Here is a 19,650-nt window from a genome sequence, read left to right as displayed (position 1 = left end):
ATCACAAGGTCACCCCTGCTCCTGGGGCATGCGCCACACTTCGGAGGCTGCCGGGGTTTAACTGCAAGCTGCTCGGCAGTGGCCTCTGCTGGCAGAGTCGGGAATAGCAATATGTACCGAAGGTACCTTTTAGGCCCCCTTTGCCATGGTATCAGTGCTCTGCGCAATCAGTAACGTATCTATCCCAGCTGAACCCCTGGGAGGCAGAACACGGCTGTTCTCTCCATTGTTCAGATGGGGGAACTGAGCCCAGTCTTATTAATCTCTCCTCATACAGGAGCCGTTCCATACCCCTTATCATTTTTGTTGCCCTTTTCTGAACCTTTTCCAATTCCATAGATCTTTTTTGAGATGGGGCGACTACATCCGCACGCAGTATTCAAGATGTGGGCGTACCATGGATTTATATAGAGGCAACTTGATATTTTCTTTATTATCTATCCCTTTCCTAAAGATTCCCAACATTCTGTTCACCTTTTTGACAGCCGCTGCACATTGAGTGGATGTTTTCAGAGAACTCTGCACCATGACTCCCAGATCTCTTTCTTGAGTGGTAACAGCTAAATTAGACCCCATCACTTTATATGTAGAGTTGGAATTATGTTTTCCAATGTGCATTACTTTGCATTTATCAACATTGAATTTCATCTGACATTTTGTTGCCCAGTTACCCAGTTTTGAGAGATGCTTTTGTAGCTCTTCACAGTCTGCTTGGGACTTAACTATCTTGAGTGGTTTTATATCATCTGCAAATTTTGCCACCTCATTATTTACCCCTTTTTTGAGATCATTTATGAATATGTTGAACAGGACTGGTCCCAGTACAGACCCCTGGGGGACACCACTATTTACCTCTCTCCATTCTGAAAACTGACCATTTATTCCTACCCTTTGTTTCCTCTCTTTTAACCAGTTACCAATCCATGAGAAGACCTTCCCTCTTATCCCATGACAGCTTACTTTGCCTTTGGTGAGGGACCTTGTCAAAGGCTTTCTGAAAATCTAAGTACACTATATCCACTGGATCCTCCTTGTTCACATGTTTGTTGATCTCTTCAAAGAATTCTGGTAGATTGGTGAGGCATGATTTCCCTTTATAAAAAACATGTTGACTTTTCCCCAACAAATTATGTTAATCTATGTCTGATCATTCTACTGAATTCTTTACTATAGTTTCAACCAGTTCGCCCGGTACTGAAGTCAGGCACAGCACGGGGTGAAGTCAGAGCCTCCTGCCTCAGTCTCCACCAGTTCTTCTTTAGCAAGGAGAAGTAGGGGCGGGGGTATGACACAGAGCTCCGCAGTTCCGATTCTGACACACTGAGAATTTACTGGCTTTGCCCATCTGTAATCGCTGGCACGAATGAACCTTGGGATCAGTGGCTGAAAAGGGCCGTGCATTATTCGAGGGCAGGGGCTCATGGGAGGGTTGGAAGAGCCTCCAGCCTGCAGCTCAGCCCGGTGTGCGGGTGGGGTTAACTGCCCGGTTTTTTTTGCAGAGGCCGGAGAGTGGCAGCGGGACGCCCAGCTGTGCTGTCCCTGCAAGAAGCGGGCAGAGACTGGCTGCTCAGGGGAAACTTTCGGTTGACATGCTAATGCCTTGGGAGTCTGCAGGGGGTGGGAAAGGCAATGCAAGGGGAGCGCAGGAGGGTCCATGCCATGGCCTCATCACCCCAGCTGGGAGCATGGTAGCGCTCATGCTAAGCAGGAGCAGGCCCGGTTAGTACTCGGAGGGGAGACCGCGGCTGGGGTGTGGAGCCAGCAACCCCTCCCCTGCCTGCTTGGGCTCAGCAGCGCTCTGCAGAAGTGGGCTCCCTGGGGCTGCAGTACTCCAGCCCTTCAGCTCCGTGGCTCACCCCGCGGGGCGCCTGGGCGAGCGGGGGGCTCTGACGGCTGTCCCTGTGGGGGCTTTCCTGGGCAGAGGAACTCCGAGGCACAGTCCCCTTTACCCTCCGTGCTTTCTCCTCCCCTCCCCCGCTCCCTCCCCCAATGCAAATATTTGTCCTGATGAAGGTTAACAGACTGACAGATCTAAAGTCCGCTGTTTATCCGCAGGCCAGCGCCCAGGCAGGGAGCTAGCGAGGGGCCCCAGCTCCCCGCTCTGTGGCTGCCAGGCCTGCCTCAGGCTCGCCCCTGGGCCTGCCATGCACAAGGGGAAGAGGTAACTCTGGGCCCAGGGAGGCCACTGCTGAGCTCCTGCTGGCTGCTGCTCCTGCTGATCGTAGCCACGGGGATCGGGGATCGGGGATCACGTCTGCTCCCCCTGGGCCCAGCCGCAGAGCCGCCAGGCAGCCTGGGCTTACGACAATCTCCTGCTGGCTCCAAGAAAATGGCCTCAATAAGGGCCTCTGGAATTTGCTTCGTCTTCACAGCTGCTCAACCTGCAGTTGAAGCCCCATCACTAGGGGAGTCACTGGGCATGGCAGGGACCCCGTCTGGGTCTCAGAGCAGTGAGGGGGCTGGCGGCGTAGGGATACCCCATCTGGGTCTCAGAGCAGTGACAGGGGCTGGCGGCATAGGGATATCCCGTCTGGGTCTCAGAGCAGTGATGGGGCCGGTGGCGCAGGGATATCCCGTCTGGGTCTCAGAGCAGTGATGGGGCCGGCGGCGTAGGGATACCCCGTCTGGGTCTCAGAGCAGTGATGGGGCCGGCGGCATAGGGATACCCCGTCTGGGTCTCAGAGCAGTGACAGGGGCCGGCGGCATAGGGATATCCCGTCTGGGTCTCAGAGCAGTGATGGGGCCGGTGGCGCAGGGATATCCCGTCTGGGTCTCAGAGCAGTGATGGGGCCGGCGGCGTAGGGATACCCTGTCTGGGTCTCAGAGCAGTGATGGGGCCGGCGGCATAGGGATATCCCGTCTGGGTCTCAGAGCAGTGATGGGGCCGGTGGCGCAGGGATATCCCGTCTGGGTCTCAGAGCAGTGATGGGGCCGGCGGCGTAGGGATACCCCGTCTGGGTCTCAGAGCAGTGATGGGGCCGGCGGCATAGGGATATCCCGTCTGGGTCTCAGAGCAGTGATGGGGCCGGCGGCGTAGGGATACCCCGTCTGGGTCTCAGAGCAGTGATGGGGCCAGCGGCGTAGGGATACCCTGTCTGGGTCTCAGAGCAGTGACAGGGTCTGGAGGCGTAGGGATATCCATCTGGGTGTCAGAGCAGTGACAGGGTCTGGAGGCGTAGGTTTATCCATCTGGGTCTCAGAGCAGTGTTGGGGCTGGCGGTGTAGGGATACTCCGTCTGGATCTCAGAGCAGTGATGGGGCCGGCGGCGTAGGGATACCCCGTCTGGGTCTCAGAGCAATGTCAGGGTCTGGTGGCGTAGGGATACCCGTCTGGGTCTCAGAGCAGTGATGGGGCCGGCGGCGTAGGGATACTCCGTCTGGGTGTCAGAGCAATGTCAGGGTCTGGTGGCGTAGGGATACCCGTCTGGGTCTAGGAGCAGTGACAGGGTCTGGCAGCGTAGGGATACCCCACTGGGTCTCAGAGCGGTGATGGGCCTGGCGGCGTAGGGATATGTGCGTTGCATCCCTGAGTGAAGTCCCCAAGCAGACTTCGGGAGATGCTGGCAGAAGCTGCCAGGGGGCAGGACGGGTGGCAGCTCGGGGATACTCCAGCTCTCTGGGGACCCGTAAAACCATAATAGATCCTGAGCAGGGAAGTTAATCTGTATCCAGAGCAGCTTAGTCAGTGAAGAGATGAACCCCTTCCCTCCCTGCCCCCTTCAGCCCCACCCCGGGGGCTCCAGCTGCCTCTGGTTTGCTCCTGTTCGGAGAGTTTCCTTGCAGGCTCTGCAGCCCTCACTTGCACCCCCGCATCTGCCCCCGAGCTGGGGGTCATTTCCTGCCGCTCCAGGAGCTTCCCTGGACAGGGACCTCCTGCACCACATGGAGCATGAAGATAAACCCAAGATCAGAGCAGCTGGGATCACCAACGTACACCTTTGGTACACCCTTGCACCCCCACCCCACACACACACCTCCATACAAATGCACAGGCCCGGCCATACAGACGTGCAAACCCTCACACACGCCAGCACGCACCGGGTACACAGCCAGCCATGCACACGCGTGTGCAATACACCTGTGCATTGTACACACCTTCAGATATGCACAGCCCCGCCCTGTCCCCGGGTGGCTGGCCCCTTTTAGGGCGCGAGGGCCCAGTGTCCCTGTGGCAGGCTACTCGCAGGAGAAGGAGCCCAGCCTGGCCCACCTGTAGCGAACAGCCCAGTGGCTGCCTGGCAGCTGACTGACTTCTGCGCACGTGGCCCTGGCTCCCAGAGCTCGGCTGGAGAGAGGGTGAGCCTGGGAAAGGCGCTTCCAGAGGAGGTAGCCACAGTAGCTGTAGCAGCGGGAGCAGGAGGATGCTGATGCCACTCGCTTGCTGAGTCCCCACGCCAAGGAGGAAAGGGCTGAGGGGGGAAAGGGGGCCGGCTGGGGAGAGGCTAGCTGAGCCCTGCAGCTGGCTGCCATCACTGCCACGTCCCAGGAGCAGAGCTGTGCTACCCCGAGGACAAGGAGGGCAAAGCCCACCTGGATTATTACTGTGGCACTCCGGCCCTTGGGAGAGGCGCCTGTGGGAATTAATGCAGAGCAAGGGTGGACGTGAGGGGCTGGAGAGTTAATAACTAAGCCCCCCTAGGGGGACTCTCGATTGAAGTACTCTGGTGTGGGAGTAAATCATCGCGAGAGAAAGCGAGTCCCAGGGGCCTGGCACGGCCACGCTGTGCGGCAGGGGTGTGTGTCGCTGGGCACTGCCCTCGCGCCCACCCAGGTGCAGACCTTCACCCACGTGCACAGCCGCGCCCGCGCCCAGACACATTCTCCTCACTCAGGACATTGACATCTGGGCAAGACAGAGCGCCGGCAAACGGAGCAGGTGGAGTGGCCCTGCTCTGCCCCAGGGTGACGGACTGGGTAGCACCTGGATACCCCAGCGAGGAAAGTGCTAGATGTGACCTAATTGGCCATGCTCCATTTAGAGGAGCACCCGAGTGTACCCCCCTTGTCCAGGCTGGTCAGCGACCCCAGCATAGAGACTGGTGGTGGGGGCTAAACCTTGGAGCCTCCCGCTGGCCCCTTCGGTTCTGAGCTCGGTACTGCCTGAGCCCAGAACCCATGCCCCAGCTCTGCGGCTGGAGTGCTGACTCTGCACTCCGCAGCAGGATTGGCTGGGTAAATACTGAAGTCAAGAGTTTAACGTTTAATGGGTGACTTTTTACAAAGAAATTAAATGGAAAAGAATCCCACATCCACAGTAAAATCTGCTCTGCTAGGCAGTCTGCCCTGTGCCCTTCACCCAGCGCACCCCTCACCCGCCGACTCGTGCTACCAGGGGGATGGGGTCATTTCCAGCCTCCCAGGGATTCTGCCCCTTCTCCTTCTCTGCCAATCATCTCTGGAGAATCAGCGTTGGCAACATCTCTCCAGTTTATACCTTAGTGTAAGAATAGCCGCTCGGGTGAGGTGCGCCAGTGACTGGAGAAGCAGTTTTGGTGACAAGGTTCCTGGGCTCTGTTCCTAGCTCTGCCACTGACTCACTGCAAGGCTTGCAAGCTCTTTGCCATTCCATGCCTCAGTTTCCCCACCTGGAATAGGGGTTGTCTGTCTCTCAGGAAGGCGCTGAGAGTTAAGGAATAAAAGATTCTTGGATGGAAGCTGCTCTAGTCCCTGCTGTTTGTGATTTGGAACTTTCATCCCAAATGCTTCCCAAAGTGTGTGCGCACGACGGCCATGTCTTCCCGCACCACTGAAATGCATCCACTTCTGAGGTGGAGCACAGCAGCTGCTTAACAGCTCACAGCAACACTACGCAACAGCTCTGGCCAGAAAGTAGAGCAGAATCATGCCTCTCATTGGAACCTGCTGGGGGATTTTCCTTCTACCTCTGCTCCGGGAGATGGTACTTCCAGCAGCGCAGTAGTGACTCACAGGCAAGAGCGCCCCCTACTGAATCATTGTGTTTCCCTTGGTGGTTTTCCATCTGAGTCTGGCTTTGCTTGGAAGGTATGACGGGACTATGCTCCAGAGAGCTGCTTTGATTGTTGCCCCCTCTGTCCTTTTCCTTTCATCCGGAGTACATGATTTCACATCAAGCCCATTTCGACTCATAATTAGACTGTGGAACTCAATGCCACAGGAAGTCATTGAGACCAAGAATTTAGCAAGACACAAAGAGGGACTGTACTCATATGGATAACTAGGCTGTCCAGAGTTATAACTGTGAACGCTACCAAACCTTCTGGGAGGGATGGTACAGCTCCTGCTTCAGGGCTTAAGTTGATCTCTATTAGAGACCAGGATGAGCTCCAATGTGTGGGGGCAGGTTCTGCCACATCTGTTACTGCAGGGTTCTCACGCCTTCCTCTGAAGCATGTGGTGCTGCCAGTGTCAGCGACTGGACACGGGCTAGGTGGACCCTGAGTCTGAGCCATCCTGACAATTCCTATGTCCCATGAACCCAGAGCCAGGACACAGCTCTTCTGCAGGTACCGGAGGAGTTGCTGAAACCGGTGCCCCTTAGCACTGCCGTCGGCTTTGTGCATGGACAGAGGATTTGAGTCAGAGATGGGCTGGAGCCAAAAGTCTGGATCTGGGTTCAGATGTCAGTTCTCAGCTCCTCTTTACCCCTAGAATCCAAGAGGTTCTGGCTCCCGTGCAGATCTTGACGCCCCGAGCACAGTGCGAGGGGCTGAGGCACTGTTTGATCTCCTAGCGGCAGGACGGTCGGAGCTGGGATTTGGGATCCAGGCCCCTGTGGATTGGTTGTGCCCCCAGAGTTGCGGGGCAGGGGCTGCGTCATGGACCGTAGGGAACTGATCAGCGCTGGGATGTCAATGGGTGAGGAAGCTGCTCTTTGCCTCCTGCCTTAGTTTCCCTGCTTTTCCCCAGGTGGTCTAGTGGCAGGGGGATGAGCCAGGTGAGAGCATGGCAGCCACTTGTGGCCCAGCCCCTCGCCCTGCAGCGCACGGTGACCTGGCGATCGCCTGGCAGGTGACTGTGTAGCTCTTATCAGCTCCTGCCGCCTGGGTCTTCCCCATTATGTAACTGAGCATAACCAAGGTGCCTTTTCCCAGGGAAACAAAGTCAACAGCAGAGCCCCCGCCCCAGAGAGCAAACACCCTGAGCCGCTCACGCCCTCGGATATCGCTCGCGGGGGGAGTTCCAGTGTGTAGCGGCGCCAGTCCGAAGGAGCCGGGCCTGCTGGGGCCTGGGCGCTTCTCGGACAGCCGGCGTCCCAGGGCTGGTGGATACGCACTGGACTGATGAGTGAGCTGCGTCCCTACAGGGCTGTCTGTCGGCGTGTCTGCTCCCCAAAGGCGAGAGCCTGTCCCTTTGGGGTCACCTGGCCGGACACAATGAGCTCACCTGGTCACGGTGCATCCCCATGTCGTGACAGCTGCATCCCCTGCCGGGATGGCGGATGGGGGGTAGTTGTGTCCTTGTGCTGAGTCCACCTTCCTGTCACGATATTGCATCACAGTGTGCTGTGTGTGTGTCATTTCCTGTTGTGACATCATATTCACCGATCAGAATGGCCATGCTGGGACAGGCCAGTCATCCGTCTAGCCCAGGGTCCTGTCTGCCAACAGTGGCCGGTGCCAGATGCCCCAGAGGGAATGAACAGAACAGGGCAATTTCAGCTGATCCATCCCCTGTCATCCAGTCCCAGCATCTGGCAGTCAGAGGCTTAGGGACACCCGGAGCAGGGGTTGCATCCCTGCCCATCCTGGCTAATAGCCATTGGTGGACCTGTCCTCCAGGAATTGATCTAGTTCTCTTTTGGACCCAGGTATACTCTTGGCCTTCACAACATCCCCTGTCAGTGAGTTCCACAGGTTGACTCTGTGTTGTGTGAAGAAATACTTCCTGCTGCCTATTAATTTCATTTGGTGACCTCTAGTTCTTGTGTTATGAGGAGTAAATCACACGTCCCTATTCACTTGCTCCACCCCAGTCATGATTTTACAGACCTCTCTCATAGCTCCCCTCACTCGTCTCTTTTCCCAGTTGAACAGTCCCAGTCTGATGAATCTCTCCTCCTATGGAAGCTGTTCCATCCCCCAAGTCATTCTCATTGCCCTTCTCTGCAGCTGTTCCAGTTCTAATCTATCGTTTTTGAGATGGGGCAACCAGAGGACACTGCATCCTCTCACAGTGTGTGATGTGCTGCTGTGTGACCTGGCATTAATATGCCGGGCTCTGCCACTGGCCTGTCGGGTGACCTTGAGGAACCCCTTCCCTGCTGTCTGCCTCAGTTTCCCCATCTGTAAAATGGTGATAATGAGTCTGACCTGCTTTGTGGAAAGTTCTGAGATCTAGGAATGATAAGCACTAGACAAGAGCTTGGGAGGATGATGGTGGTGGTCGTTATAGACCTGTAACGCCTGCCATCATGTCCCCAGCACTGAAATAAACATGAGGCTCTTTAACTAGCCAGCCTGAGCGTCCGGCACGGGCCCTGGGGCATCTTGTAGATTTCAGTCCTGGCTCGATGGGTGCCCTGCCACTGCCCTGTGTGTGCTATAAGAAGAGGGAGTCTCATTGCTCTATCCCACTCCGACAGCCATGCTAAGAGCCAGCTGATTCTATGCTGTGTTGGGAGCGGATCACCCATGAGTGTTGCTCAAATAATTGATCAGTTTTCTGGGTGGTGGGAAAGGAGGTGGGTCTTCAAGCCAGCCGTCCTGTCTAGCTAGGTTCTTATAGAGACCAATCATCCATGGTATCTGGGCGTCTCCCAGAATCCCAAAGCCCCCCCATCGGTCTCTGAGGGTCTCTAGCATAGTTGTGGGTCACGGGGGGGTGGTAGTGAGGGGGTGCATCCCTGCACCTGCGGGGCAGCACGGAGCCCTCAGGTGCAGCGTCGGGTCCCAGCAGGAGAGCACTCGGAGCGGAGCGTCTGGGGTTCAGCCAGGCTCTGAGTCAGCCGGCGGGAAAGCTGCCAGTTCAGTGGTTTGCTGGATTTTAGCCATGGGTTAATGATGTGACAAATCCAACACAGGAGAAGCCAAACAAACCACAGTGGGGCTGGAAGGGAGCCAAGAGCTGGAGGCAGGAGCTCGGCTTGAAGTATCTGAAAGCCAGGGGGAGGGAATGCCTAGTGATTAGTGCACGGCAACGTGGGTAGCTGGCCTCGGTTCCTGGCTGTGGTGCTGCCCTGGCATCTCTCTGCCTAGCACAGGGGCAGCTGGGAGCGCCTCACCCCCAGGATCTGACCCGTGCATTCCCCATCCGTTCCCCCCATACTCTGCCACTGACAGTCCCAGCGGGGGAATCGTGCTCCACACGTGACAGGCTCTGATGTCTGAGCCGCAGGGTGATTGGGGTTTGAGAGGGGTCCCCACCCACGCCCCAGCTCTGAATGCACCTGAGTGGTAATGGGTTCGGCATCCCAAAGAGCACGGGCCCTTGGCAGTGGAGAATCTTCGTGAGCAGTGCAGGGCCTGTGACACGCAGCTGGGCCCTGCCCCCCAGTGGAAAGCAGTGGGGTGCGTACTCACTAGCATACGGGCCAGTGGCTGGCTGGCTTTTGGAGGACTGTGAACACGGTGCATGCACTGAAGTACCCAGAGATGGAAAGGACCCATCTAGCCTGTGTCCCTTGGCCAAGCCAGGATGGGTCCCTATGGCACATTGATCGGATTTTGACCAATCCTGTTGCCAATGTCCTACCCCATCTCACAGTGCTCCCCGTGTTGGGGTGCCAGCCAGCTGAGATCCTAAGCAAGGGAACCCCCCGCCCGCCTACCCCATCCCTGCCTGCGCAAGACTCAAGGCCAGGTGGCGGTAGGCAGGGTTGGCGGGCAGAGCAGAGATGCTGACTATGCCCCAGCTGTCCTACTCCCCAGCAGGAGCGCGTATTTCTCTGCCTCCCAGCGTGACTGCTGCCTTTCCCCTTCCTCTCCAGCCCATCAGCCTCTGCCTCCCAGCTGGGTGGGAGAGGGACCGGGGACCTCAGCAGCCCCTAGGGCAGTGGGGAGATGTGGCACCAGCAGAAGGAGGGAAGGGGGTGAAGTGTTCCCTGGTTAGCGTCTGCCTGCAATGCCTGTAACCCCAGCATTGCGCCTCTGGGCTAGTGCATGAGACTCTGCCTGTGAAACTGACCAGAGCAGCAGATGCAGCTGATAGGTCTGGTCTCCGAGCCCAGTGGGGGTACGGGGGGAAATGAAGAAGCAGCATCAACGGTGAGAAGGGAATGAGACACTCCAGCTTCCACCCCTCTGAGGCGCTGCCAGCAGCACAAGGAAGGAGGCAGGGGATACAGGGGAAGTGTTGAAAGCTCTGAGGTGTGGAGTCCTGTCCCCACTCCTCTGGCCCCAGGGCAGAACGGATCAGCTGCTTGTTTTCTCTGCAATGAGTCGGTTTTGTTCATGGACCACAGAAGTGCTGAGCACGAGCAAACAGGGTAGCTGCCTGTGTTGCCACTTTCAGCAGAGAGAGGCGTGCAAAGGTGCGTGTAAAGCAGCCGTGGCCTTTGGACGCCTGGCCAGGTGCCAAGACCACCTTTGCCTTAGCCCAGAAAACATCCCCCCAGAGGGACAGTGCTGGGCAAAGTTTGGGCAGGAGGGGACTGACCGTGTGTCCCAAACCTTTTACCTTCCAGTGTTACAAGGCCATAGGGATGGTGTGTGGCACTGGGGTGACCGCGGCTGGGATCCTATGCCCAGGTTTGGTCCACAATTCCAGAAGGATGTTGATAAATTGGAGAGGGCTCAGAGAAGAGCCACGAGAATGATCAAAGGATTAGAAAACCTGCCTTAGAGTGAGAGACCCACAGAGCTCAGTCTACTGAATTTAACAAAGAGAAGGTTAAGGGGTGACTTGATCTCAGTCTACAAGTACCGACCTGGAGCACAAATACTTAATCATGGGCTCTTCGGTCTAGCAGAGGAAGGTCTAACACGATCCACTAGCTGTCAATTGAAGCTAGATAAATTCAGATTGGAAATAAGGGGTAAATTTTTAATTGGGAGATTAATTGTTCCGATGGTTAATTTACCAAGGGTCACGCTGGATTCTCCATCACTGACAATTTTTAACTCAAGACTGGCTGTTTCTCTTAAAGATCCGCTCTGGGAATTATTTTGGAGGCATTCTCTGGCCCCTCTGGTCTGGCCAGGAGGTCGAACGAGATGATCACAATGGTCTCTTCTGGCCTTGGAATCTGTGACTATGAAAAGGTCCAACGGCAGTACTGCAAGGTCCACCCTCACAGTCACCTGCCAACCGTCGTCATCTGGGGGGAATTTTAGTGCCTGAGCCGTTCTTTTTAGGTGACAGATCTGAGGAACTGTCCCAGACTCAGGCGTCGTTAGAGGAGGTTTTGGAACACATCGATAAACTAAACGGTAATAAGTCCCCAGGACCAGAGGGGATCACCCAGGGGTTCTGAAGAAATCCAAATATGAAATTGAAGAGCTACTAACTGTCGTCTGTAACCTATCCCTTAAATCAGCTTCTGTACCCAATGACTGGAGGATCGCTAATGTGATGCCAATTCTTTAAAAAGGCTCCAGAGGTGATCCCGGCAATTACAGGCCGGTAAGCCTGACTTCAGTACCAGGAAAACTGGTTGAAACTATAGTAAAGAACAGAATTGTCAGACACAGAGATGAACCTAATTTGTTGGGGAAATTCTGTAAAGAGAAATCATGTCTCACCAATCTACCAGAATTTTTTGAGGGGGTCAACAAGCATGTGGACAAGGGGGATCCAGTGTACTTAGATTTTCAGAAAGCCTGTGACAAGGTCCCTCACCAAAGGCTCTTAAGCAAAATAAGCTGTCATGGGATAAGAGGGAAGGTTCTCTCATGGATCAATAACTGGCTAAAAGACAGGAAACAAAGGGTAGGAATAAAGGGTCAGTTTTCAGAATGGAGAGAGGTAAATTGTGGTGTCCCCCAGGGGTCTGTACTGGGACCTGTGCTGTTCAACATATTCATCAGCGATCTGGAAAAAGGTCTAAACAGTGAGCTGGCAGAGTTTGCAGATGATACAAAATTACTCAAGATAGTCAAGTCCCAAGCAGATTGTGAGGAGTCACAAAGGGATCTCACAAAACTGGGTGACTGGGCAACAAAATGGCAGATGAAATTCAATGTTGATAAATGCAAAGTAATGCACATTGGAAACCATAACTCAACTATGCATACAAAATGATGGGGTCTAAATTAGCTATTGCCATGCAAGAAAGAGATCTTGGAGCCATTGTGGGTAGTTCTCTGAAATCATACATTCAATATGCAGCGGCCATCAAAAAAAGCAAACAGAATCTTAGGAACTATTAGGAAAGGGGTAGATAATAAGACAGAAAATATCATAATGCCGCGATATAAATCCATAGTAAACCCACACCTTGAATCCGGTCACTCCATCTCAAAAAGATATATTGGAATTGGAAAAGATACAGAGAAGAGCAACAAAAATGATTAGGGGTATGGAACAGCTTCCATATGAGGAGAGATTAAAGAGACTGGGGCTGGAACTTTTCATCTTGGAAAAGAGATGGCTAAGAGGGGATATAATAGAAGTCTATAAAATCATGACTGGTGTGGAGAAAGTGAATAAGGAAGTGTTATTTATTCCTTCTCATAACACAAGGACCAGGGGATACCCAATGAAATTAATAAGCAGCAGTTTTAAAACCAACAAAAGGAAGTATTTCTTCACACAACACACAATCAACCTGTGGAATTCCTTGCCAGGGGATGTTGCGAAGGCCAAAAGTATAACTTGTTTGAAGAAAGAATTAGATAAATTAATGGAGGATAGGTCTACCAACAGCTCTTAGCCAAGAGGGTCAAGAGATGCAACCGCGTGTTCTGGGTGTTCCTATGCATCTGACTACCAGAAGCTGGGAGTGGCTGACAGGGGATGGATCACTCGACAATTCCCTGTTCTGTTCATTCCCTCTGCAGCACCTGGCCTTGGCCGCTGTCGGCAGGCTGATACTGGGCTGGACGGACCTTTGGTCTGACCCAGTCTGGCCGGTTGTATGTTCTTAGTGCAGACGAGAGCTGTTATGCGGCCTCCTGTAAACAGTCACCTGCGGATGTGGCCAGCACTGAGACTCCCCCCACTCCTGAGCCACCTCACGGTGGGGGGCAGCAACCAATAAAAACCCCCTGTAACAAGCCCACAACCACCTGGAACTTCATGGGGGTCACTGACCTGCGCCTGCCCCCGATATTCACACAGTAGGAATAGAGCTCAGCTCCGTCTGCGCCAAGTGCACTGGTCTCCTCTATCTTTTGTGCCAAAGGTGAGTGGATCATCCTTAGCTGTGAGCAGTATAGGGCCTATGACCACAGCTGTGCAGTTCTCATTCTGTGCCATGTGGGCGGTGGTAACATCTGCACAGCCAGCTCCTTGCAGCCCCAAGTCTGAAAGTCAGAATAAAAGCTGCCCACGGGAAGGGGAACAGGGATCGTCGTAGGATGGGTTCTTGCTGAAGTCTGTCAAGTCTATGTTAGAAGGAGGTGACAATTCACATCATCGAATCAAATTCTCGCTCTCTGAGATACGTACAGCGCCCCCCGCAGGATCTGAGCCCCTCACAACCCCCTGTGAGGCAGGGCAGCGCTGTTCTCCCCATGGGGCACTGGGGCCCAGGCTCTCACAGGTGTGCACTGAAATCAGTGGGGTTAGGAGCATAAAGACCTTGGAGGGTCTTGCTCTCAGTCACCGGCCCATGGTCACACAGGAAGTCAGCGGCAGAGCTGAGATTTCCACCTGCATCTCTGGAGTCCTAGGTTAGTGCCCCAACCGTGGGTCTGTCCCTGCCTGCACAGCTAATGAACAGCTCCCCGGCCCTGTGGTACTAATGCCGGTGAGGGTGAACCCTGGAGACTCCCCTTTGCTTTTCACTGCTCATGTTCCTCCCCCGCCTTTGCATCTCTCAGGCCAGGCAACCAGAAGGGCTCCGCGGTCTCTCTGTGCTTTTCCCGGCTCAGTTTCTGTTAGTGCTGCTTGTGGGTCTGGTCAGAGACGGGGCATTGGGCTGGATGAAGCCCAGCCTGCCATGCCCTTTGCTCCTACTTCTCCTGGATGTGGGACAGAAAGAGCCCACGCCGGGTCCCTGTGACTGCACTAAATGTAAGCGAAGCCGCACCGCTCGGTGGTGTGACCGGTCCCCGCCCCAGCACTGTGCAGCCACCGGTTAGGCCAGCCCAGAGAATTCCCCCGGCCCTTTCAGGAGCGTTATTAACAGCTGCCACTGGCTGCTCATCTCAGGCTGGATCCTGCCCGCCACGTATGCCCGGGACGTCCGTGGTACAGGATCCTTAGCCAAAGGAGAGGTTTTCGCTCCATTCTGGAAGCTCCTTCCCCCGCTCTCCAAAGCCCAGCCGAGTTTCCCAGCCTGTGTGTCCTAGGGACCCTGACCGGCCAGACAGCGCGAGGGGATGAGAGTGAGGAGTTAATTGGAGCTGTGCCGAGGGCTGCCTGGCACAGCTCCAGCTGGCTGCGTGCCCGCTCCCCGGGGCCGCCTGGAGCAGCGGCTGCGCTTGGCTGCCTCGGAAGCGGAGCTAATGAGATGTGTTTAGTTAACAAGGGGGGTGCGTGAGAATCTCAGCACCGAGCGCTCAGGGATCAGATTCACCCGTGACGCCGGCCAAGAGCGGCTGGATTATTGGAGCCCAGGGAGCTAACCCGCTTGCCTGGCGGCGGGTGAAAAGGGCAGGCGGGGCCAAGCGCAGGGAGGCAGGGCCTGACAGTGTCAGAGCTCCTGGGGCTTTCCCTTCACCAGCATGGGAAGCCTCACCGAGATGAGAAGCCAGGGGTCAGAGGTGCCTGGCGCAGGTGCCTGGTGGTGGCTGCGTGTCCCCCCGTCCCCTGCACGGTTGCTCCTCTCTCCCCTTGGCAGCTGCAGGCTCCTCATAGGCAAAGCATGGCGGGTGAGCAATGGCTCCAGTGGGGGGGTCCCGGGGTGAGAAGGAGCCAAACAATCCTCCCCTGGGCTGGGGGCCCCCTTCCCAGCTCGCTGTATGCCAGAACCTCCTTCATGCCCCACCCACCCTATAGCCAGGAACGCAAGGTCTGTGCTGGAGGACGTTGGCCCACCCTGGATGGTGCAGTGAAAGGGGACCTGGCACTGCCATAGTGAGGGGGGGGGGTGGCACCCAGGGAACAGCTGGGAATGAGCAGGGCCTGGGACCTGGGGGCATCTGCGTATCTCCCCAGCTCAGGTTCCCAGGGGCTGTGCTCTGAAGGACTCCCTGCATGTGACACCCCCCAGCATCAGGTGCCTTTGCTTGCTGGGGTCCTCGGCTCTCAGGAGCACTGAGTAATGGCTGTTCTGCTCATTACTCCAGGGAACCCTCCTGCACCTCCATCCCGGGGGGAACCACGCCAGCAGCCAGCCCCCTGCGCAGCTGTGGGGAGGCCCTTTGTCTCCCGGAACTGGGATAACAGAGGTTGATATATTTCAGAGTAGCAGCCGGGTTAGTCTGTATTCACGAAAAGGAGGACTTGTGGCACCTTCGAGACAAACACATTTATTCTTGCATCCGATGAAGTGAGCTGTAGCTCACAAAAGCTTATGCTCAAATAAATGTGTTAGTCTCAAAGGTGCCACAAGTCCTCCTGTTCTTTTTAGGGGTTGATATAGTTTGGAGCCAGCAAACAGGGGCAGCAAACGGGAGTCTTGCGAGGGGTTCTGAGAGGGAGTGTGGGAGCAGATACAGCTAACCCCCCCCCACCCCCCGAAATAACCCTGCCAGAGTAAAGCTAATGCAGGCAGTCGTCCAGGTTATTGCACTGAATTCAGCCTGTAGGATTACCTGCCGTGTGGGCAGGTCGGTGGCATGTGTGCGCATTCGGTGCAAGCAACTCACAGCCCGCAGAGACCGTGTACGGGCTTTGGAGACCAGAGTGGCTGAGCTGGAGGAGCTGAGGGAGACAGAGAGGTACAGAGAGGAGACTTTCTGGGACACAGCAAAGCCGTCCCCCTCCTCGCCACACACATACTTGACAGCCTCTGTGCTGTTGTGGAGGAGGAAAGTCTCGGGGAAGGAGAACACCCAGCTGGAACAGAGGGAAATGATCCCATAGTTGGGACCCTCCTTCCAGACAATGTCGTGGTAACCTCTCGCCCTGAGGCCACCCCTCCGGAAGAGCCAGGTAATAGTAAGGGGTGGGAGGGAGGGGATCATTAGAGACATAGATAGCTGGGTTTGCGATGACCGGGAGAGAACCGCATGGTGACTTGCCTGCCTGGTGCGAAGGTTGCAGATCTCTTGAGACCTCTAGACAGGCTCATGTGCAGTGCTGGGGAGGTGCCGGTGGTCGTGGTTCGTGTAGGTACCATGTAGGACACAGGGAAGGATGGGAGAGAGGGAAGGACACAGGGAAGGATAGGAGAGAGGGAAGGACACAGGGAAGGATGGGAGAGAGGGCAGGACATAGGGAAGGATAGTAGAGAGGGAAGGACATAGGGAAGGATAGGAAAGAGGTCCTGGAGGCCACATTTAGGCTGCTGGGTAAGAGACTAAAGTCCAGGACCCCCATGGTAGCATTCTCTGACATGCTTCCAGTCCCATGCTCAGGGCCAGTTAGACAGGCAGAACTGCAGAGTCTCAATGCATGGATGAGACGATGGTGTAGGGGTTTAGATTTATTAGGAACTGGGGAAACTTTTGGGAAAGGGGGAGCCTGTCCAGGAAGGATGGGCTCCACCTAAACCGAAATGGAACCAGATTGCTGGCATGTCAAATTAAAAAGGTCATTGAGGACTTTTTAAACTAAGGGCTGGGAAAAGCCGACAGGCCTGGAGGAACACATTCTCTGTCTCCTGGTAAGGAGGAGAGGATAGAAGTTGATAACATACAGGTAGGAACTGAAGAAAAACAGTCAGTTGAAGAGAGCCCCATTCAAGTACATCACAGGAAGGCAGACAACTAAATATTGACAGAAGTTGTAAGTGCTTGTACACAAATGCAAGAAGTCTAAGTAGTTAGATGGGTGAACTTCAGCGCCTGGTATTAAAGGATGATATTGATATAGCAGGCATCACAGAAACGTGATAATCAATGGGACACGATAATACCAGAGTACAAAATCGGTAGAAATGACGAAGTTGGTCACGCTGGTGGGCGAGTGCGACTCGATGTGAAAGAAAGCAGAGTCAAAGAGAGTAAAAATCTTAAATGAAGAAAACTGTACCACAGAATCTCTGTGGATAGAAATTCCACCCTGGAATAATAAGAATATAGCGGTAGGGATATATTACCGATCACCTGACCAGCGTGGTGACAGTGACTGTGAAATGCTCAGGGACATGAGAGGGGCTAGAAAAATAGAAAACACCAGAATAATGGGGGATTTCAACAATCCCCATATTCACTGGGTACATGTCACCTCAGGATGGGATGTAGAGCTGGGCGGTCAGATATCCCAATATTATTGGAACTGTCCTGATATTAGGGGCTTTGTCTTATATAGGCAACCTATTCCCCCCATCCCGATTTTTCACACTTGCTATCTGTTCTCCCTATACCGAGATAAAACAGTACTTTGAGGAAGAGTCAACACAGCTTCTGTAAAGGGAAATCATGCCTCACCAATCTGTTAGAATTTTTTGAGGGGCTCAACAAGCATGTGGACAAGGGGGATCCAGTTGATATAGTGTCTCTTGGACTTTCAGAAAGCCTTTGGCAAAGGCTCTTATGCAAAGGAAACTGTCATGGAATAAGAGGAAAGGTCCTCTCCTGGATTAGTAACTGGTTAAAAGACAGGAAACAAAAGGTAGGAATAAATGGTCAGTTTTCAGAATGGAAAGAGGTAAATCGTGGTGTCCCCCAGGGGTCTGTACTGGGACCAGTCCTATTCAACATATTCATAAATGATCTGAAAAAGGGGTAAACAGTGAGGTGCAAAATCTGTTGATGCTACAAATTTACTCAAGATAGCTAAGTCCAAAGCAGACTGTGAGGAGTTACAAAGGGGTCTCACAAAACTGGGTGACTGGGCAACACAATGGCAGATGAAATTCTATGTTGATAAAAGCAAAGTAATGTACATTGGAAAACGTAATCCCAACTCTACATATAAAATTACAGGGTCTAAATTAGCTGTTACCACTCAAGAAAGATCTTGGAGTCATTGTGAATAGTTCTCTGAAAACATCCACTCAATGTGCAGCGGCCGTCAAAAAAGCGAACAGAATGTTAGGAACAATTGGAGAGAGAAGGTGGGTGAGATAATGTTTTATTGGGCAAGCTTAGTGAGAGAGAAGCTTAGTGACAGAGACAAGCTTTCAAGCTGCACAGAGCTCTTGGAAACGTAATCAGTGTCATAGCTCAACCCAAGGTGGAACAGATTGTTTAGCATACGTAGTTAACACAAATTTCAAGGGACCATTCAAGGTGCAGTGGCCCATTTAATATCATCCAGTCACAGGGAGGAAAGGAAGTGTGTTGGGGGGAAGCAGCTGGGGCGGGGAGTTGTTGGTGGATTATAGATTGTTAGAATAAGCCATAAATCCAGGGTCTCTGTTCAGTCCATGATTTTTAGTGTCTAGCCAAGTGATGAATTTAAGCTCCCAGGCTTGTCTTTTGGAAATGTTCTGCAGGTTTCCTTTGAGGATGAGGGCTGAGAGATCAGCTAGGGAGTGATCGCTCTGGGAAAAGTGTTCACCCACAAGTGATATGGCGTTCTTGTCCTTTGTCGTTGTTCTGTGTGAGTTCATTTGTGAGTGCAGTGATTGTCTCATTTCACCCACCTAGTTGCTCTTGGGACATTTAATGCACTGGATGAGGTACACCACATGTTGTGGTAGGCGTGTGTAGGATCCATGAATCTTAAAAGGTGTGTTGGGGGGGGAGTTGATCATTGTAGCAGTGGCGATATGGCTGCAGGTTTTGCATCTGTTCTGGCAAGGTCTGGTGCTGCTTTGAGTTGGTGTGAGCTGGTCTGTGGGGAGCTTGCTTCTGATGATGAGTTTGGAGAGGTTGGGGGGTTGCTTGAAAGTCGAACGAGGGGGTTCAGGAAAAATTTCTTTCAGGATGGGGTCCCCATCAAGTGTGGGCTGTCGTTGTTTGATGATACCCCGTATGGGTTCCAATATGGGGCAGTAGGTGACAGCTAGGGGTGTGCGGGCAGAGCGGGGTTTATTTCTGTATTGAAGCAGGTATTTGGGTGGCCTGTTCCATGATCTGATCTACTTCCCTGGTGGGGTGTCCTTGTTCAACCAAGGCAGCTTTGAGGGCAAAAGTATAACAGGGTTCAAACAAGAACTAGAGAAGTTCCTGGAGGATAGGTCCATCAGTGGCTATTAGCCAAGGTAGTCAGGGACAACCCCATGCTCTGGGTGTCCCTAAACCACTGACTGCCAGAAGCTGGGACTGGACGGCAGGGGATGGATCACTCAATAATTGCCCTGTTCTGGTCATTCCCTCTGAAGCATCTGGCTCCAGCCACTGTCGGCAGACAGGATCCTGGGCTGGATGGACCTTTGGTCTGACCCAGTGTGGCCATTTTGATGTTCTAAAGGTCACTGGGAGCTGGTCCATCTTTCCAGCTCTCCCAGTGCAGGCGAAGGAGGGGACCGGAGATGGATGCTGGATGTGGAGGCTGAACACTGCTCACCAGGTGCTGGGCCCCAAGGCTGCAGCCAGCACTTCGCTCTTCCATCCTGCTCGCGGACAGGGTCAT

At 54.0% G+C, this 19,650-nt stretch overlaps 1 protein-coding gene across 1 annotated transcript in view; it reads left to right on the top strand.

The window, feature by feature from the left end:
• The window catches only part of ARID3C (AT-rich interaction domain 3C), a 137,068-nt gene that overhangs the window by 70,470 nt on the left and 46,948 nt on the right, over window positions 1-19,650 (top strand). The gene's annotated exons all lie outside the window — the stretch shown is intronic.

This window comes from Eretmochelys imbricata, chromosome 5 (assembly GCF_965152235.1).
Source record: "Eretmochelys imbricata isolate rEreImb1 chromosome 5, rEreImb1.hap1, whole genome shotgun sequence".
NCBI lineage: Eukaryota > Metazoa > Chordata > Testudines > Cheloniidae > Eretmochelys > Eretmochelys imbricata.
The sequence above is the reverse complement of the archived record's forward strand: the minus strand, read 5'-3'. Positions and strand labels throughout refer to the sequence as shown.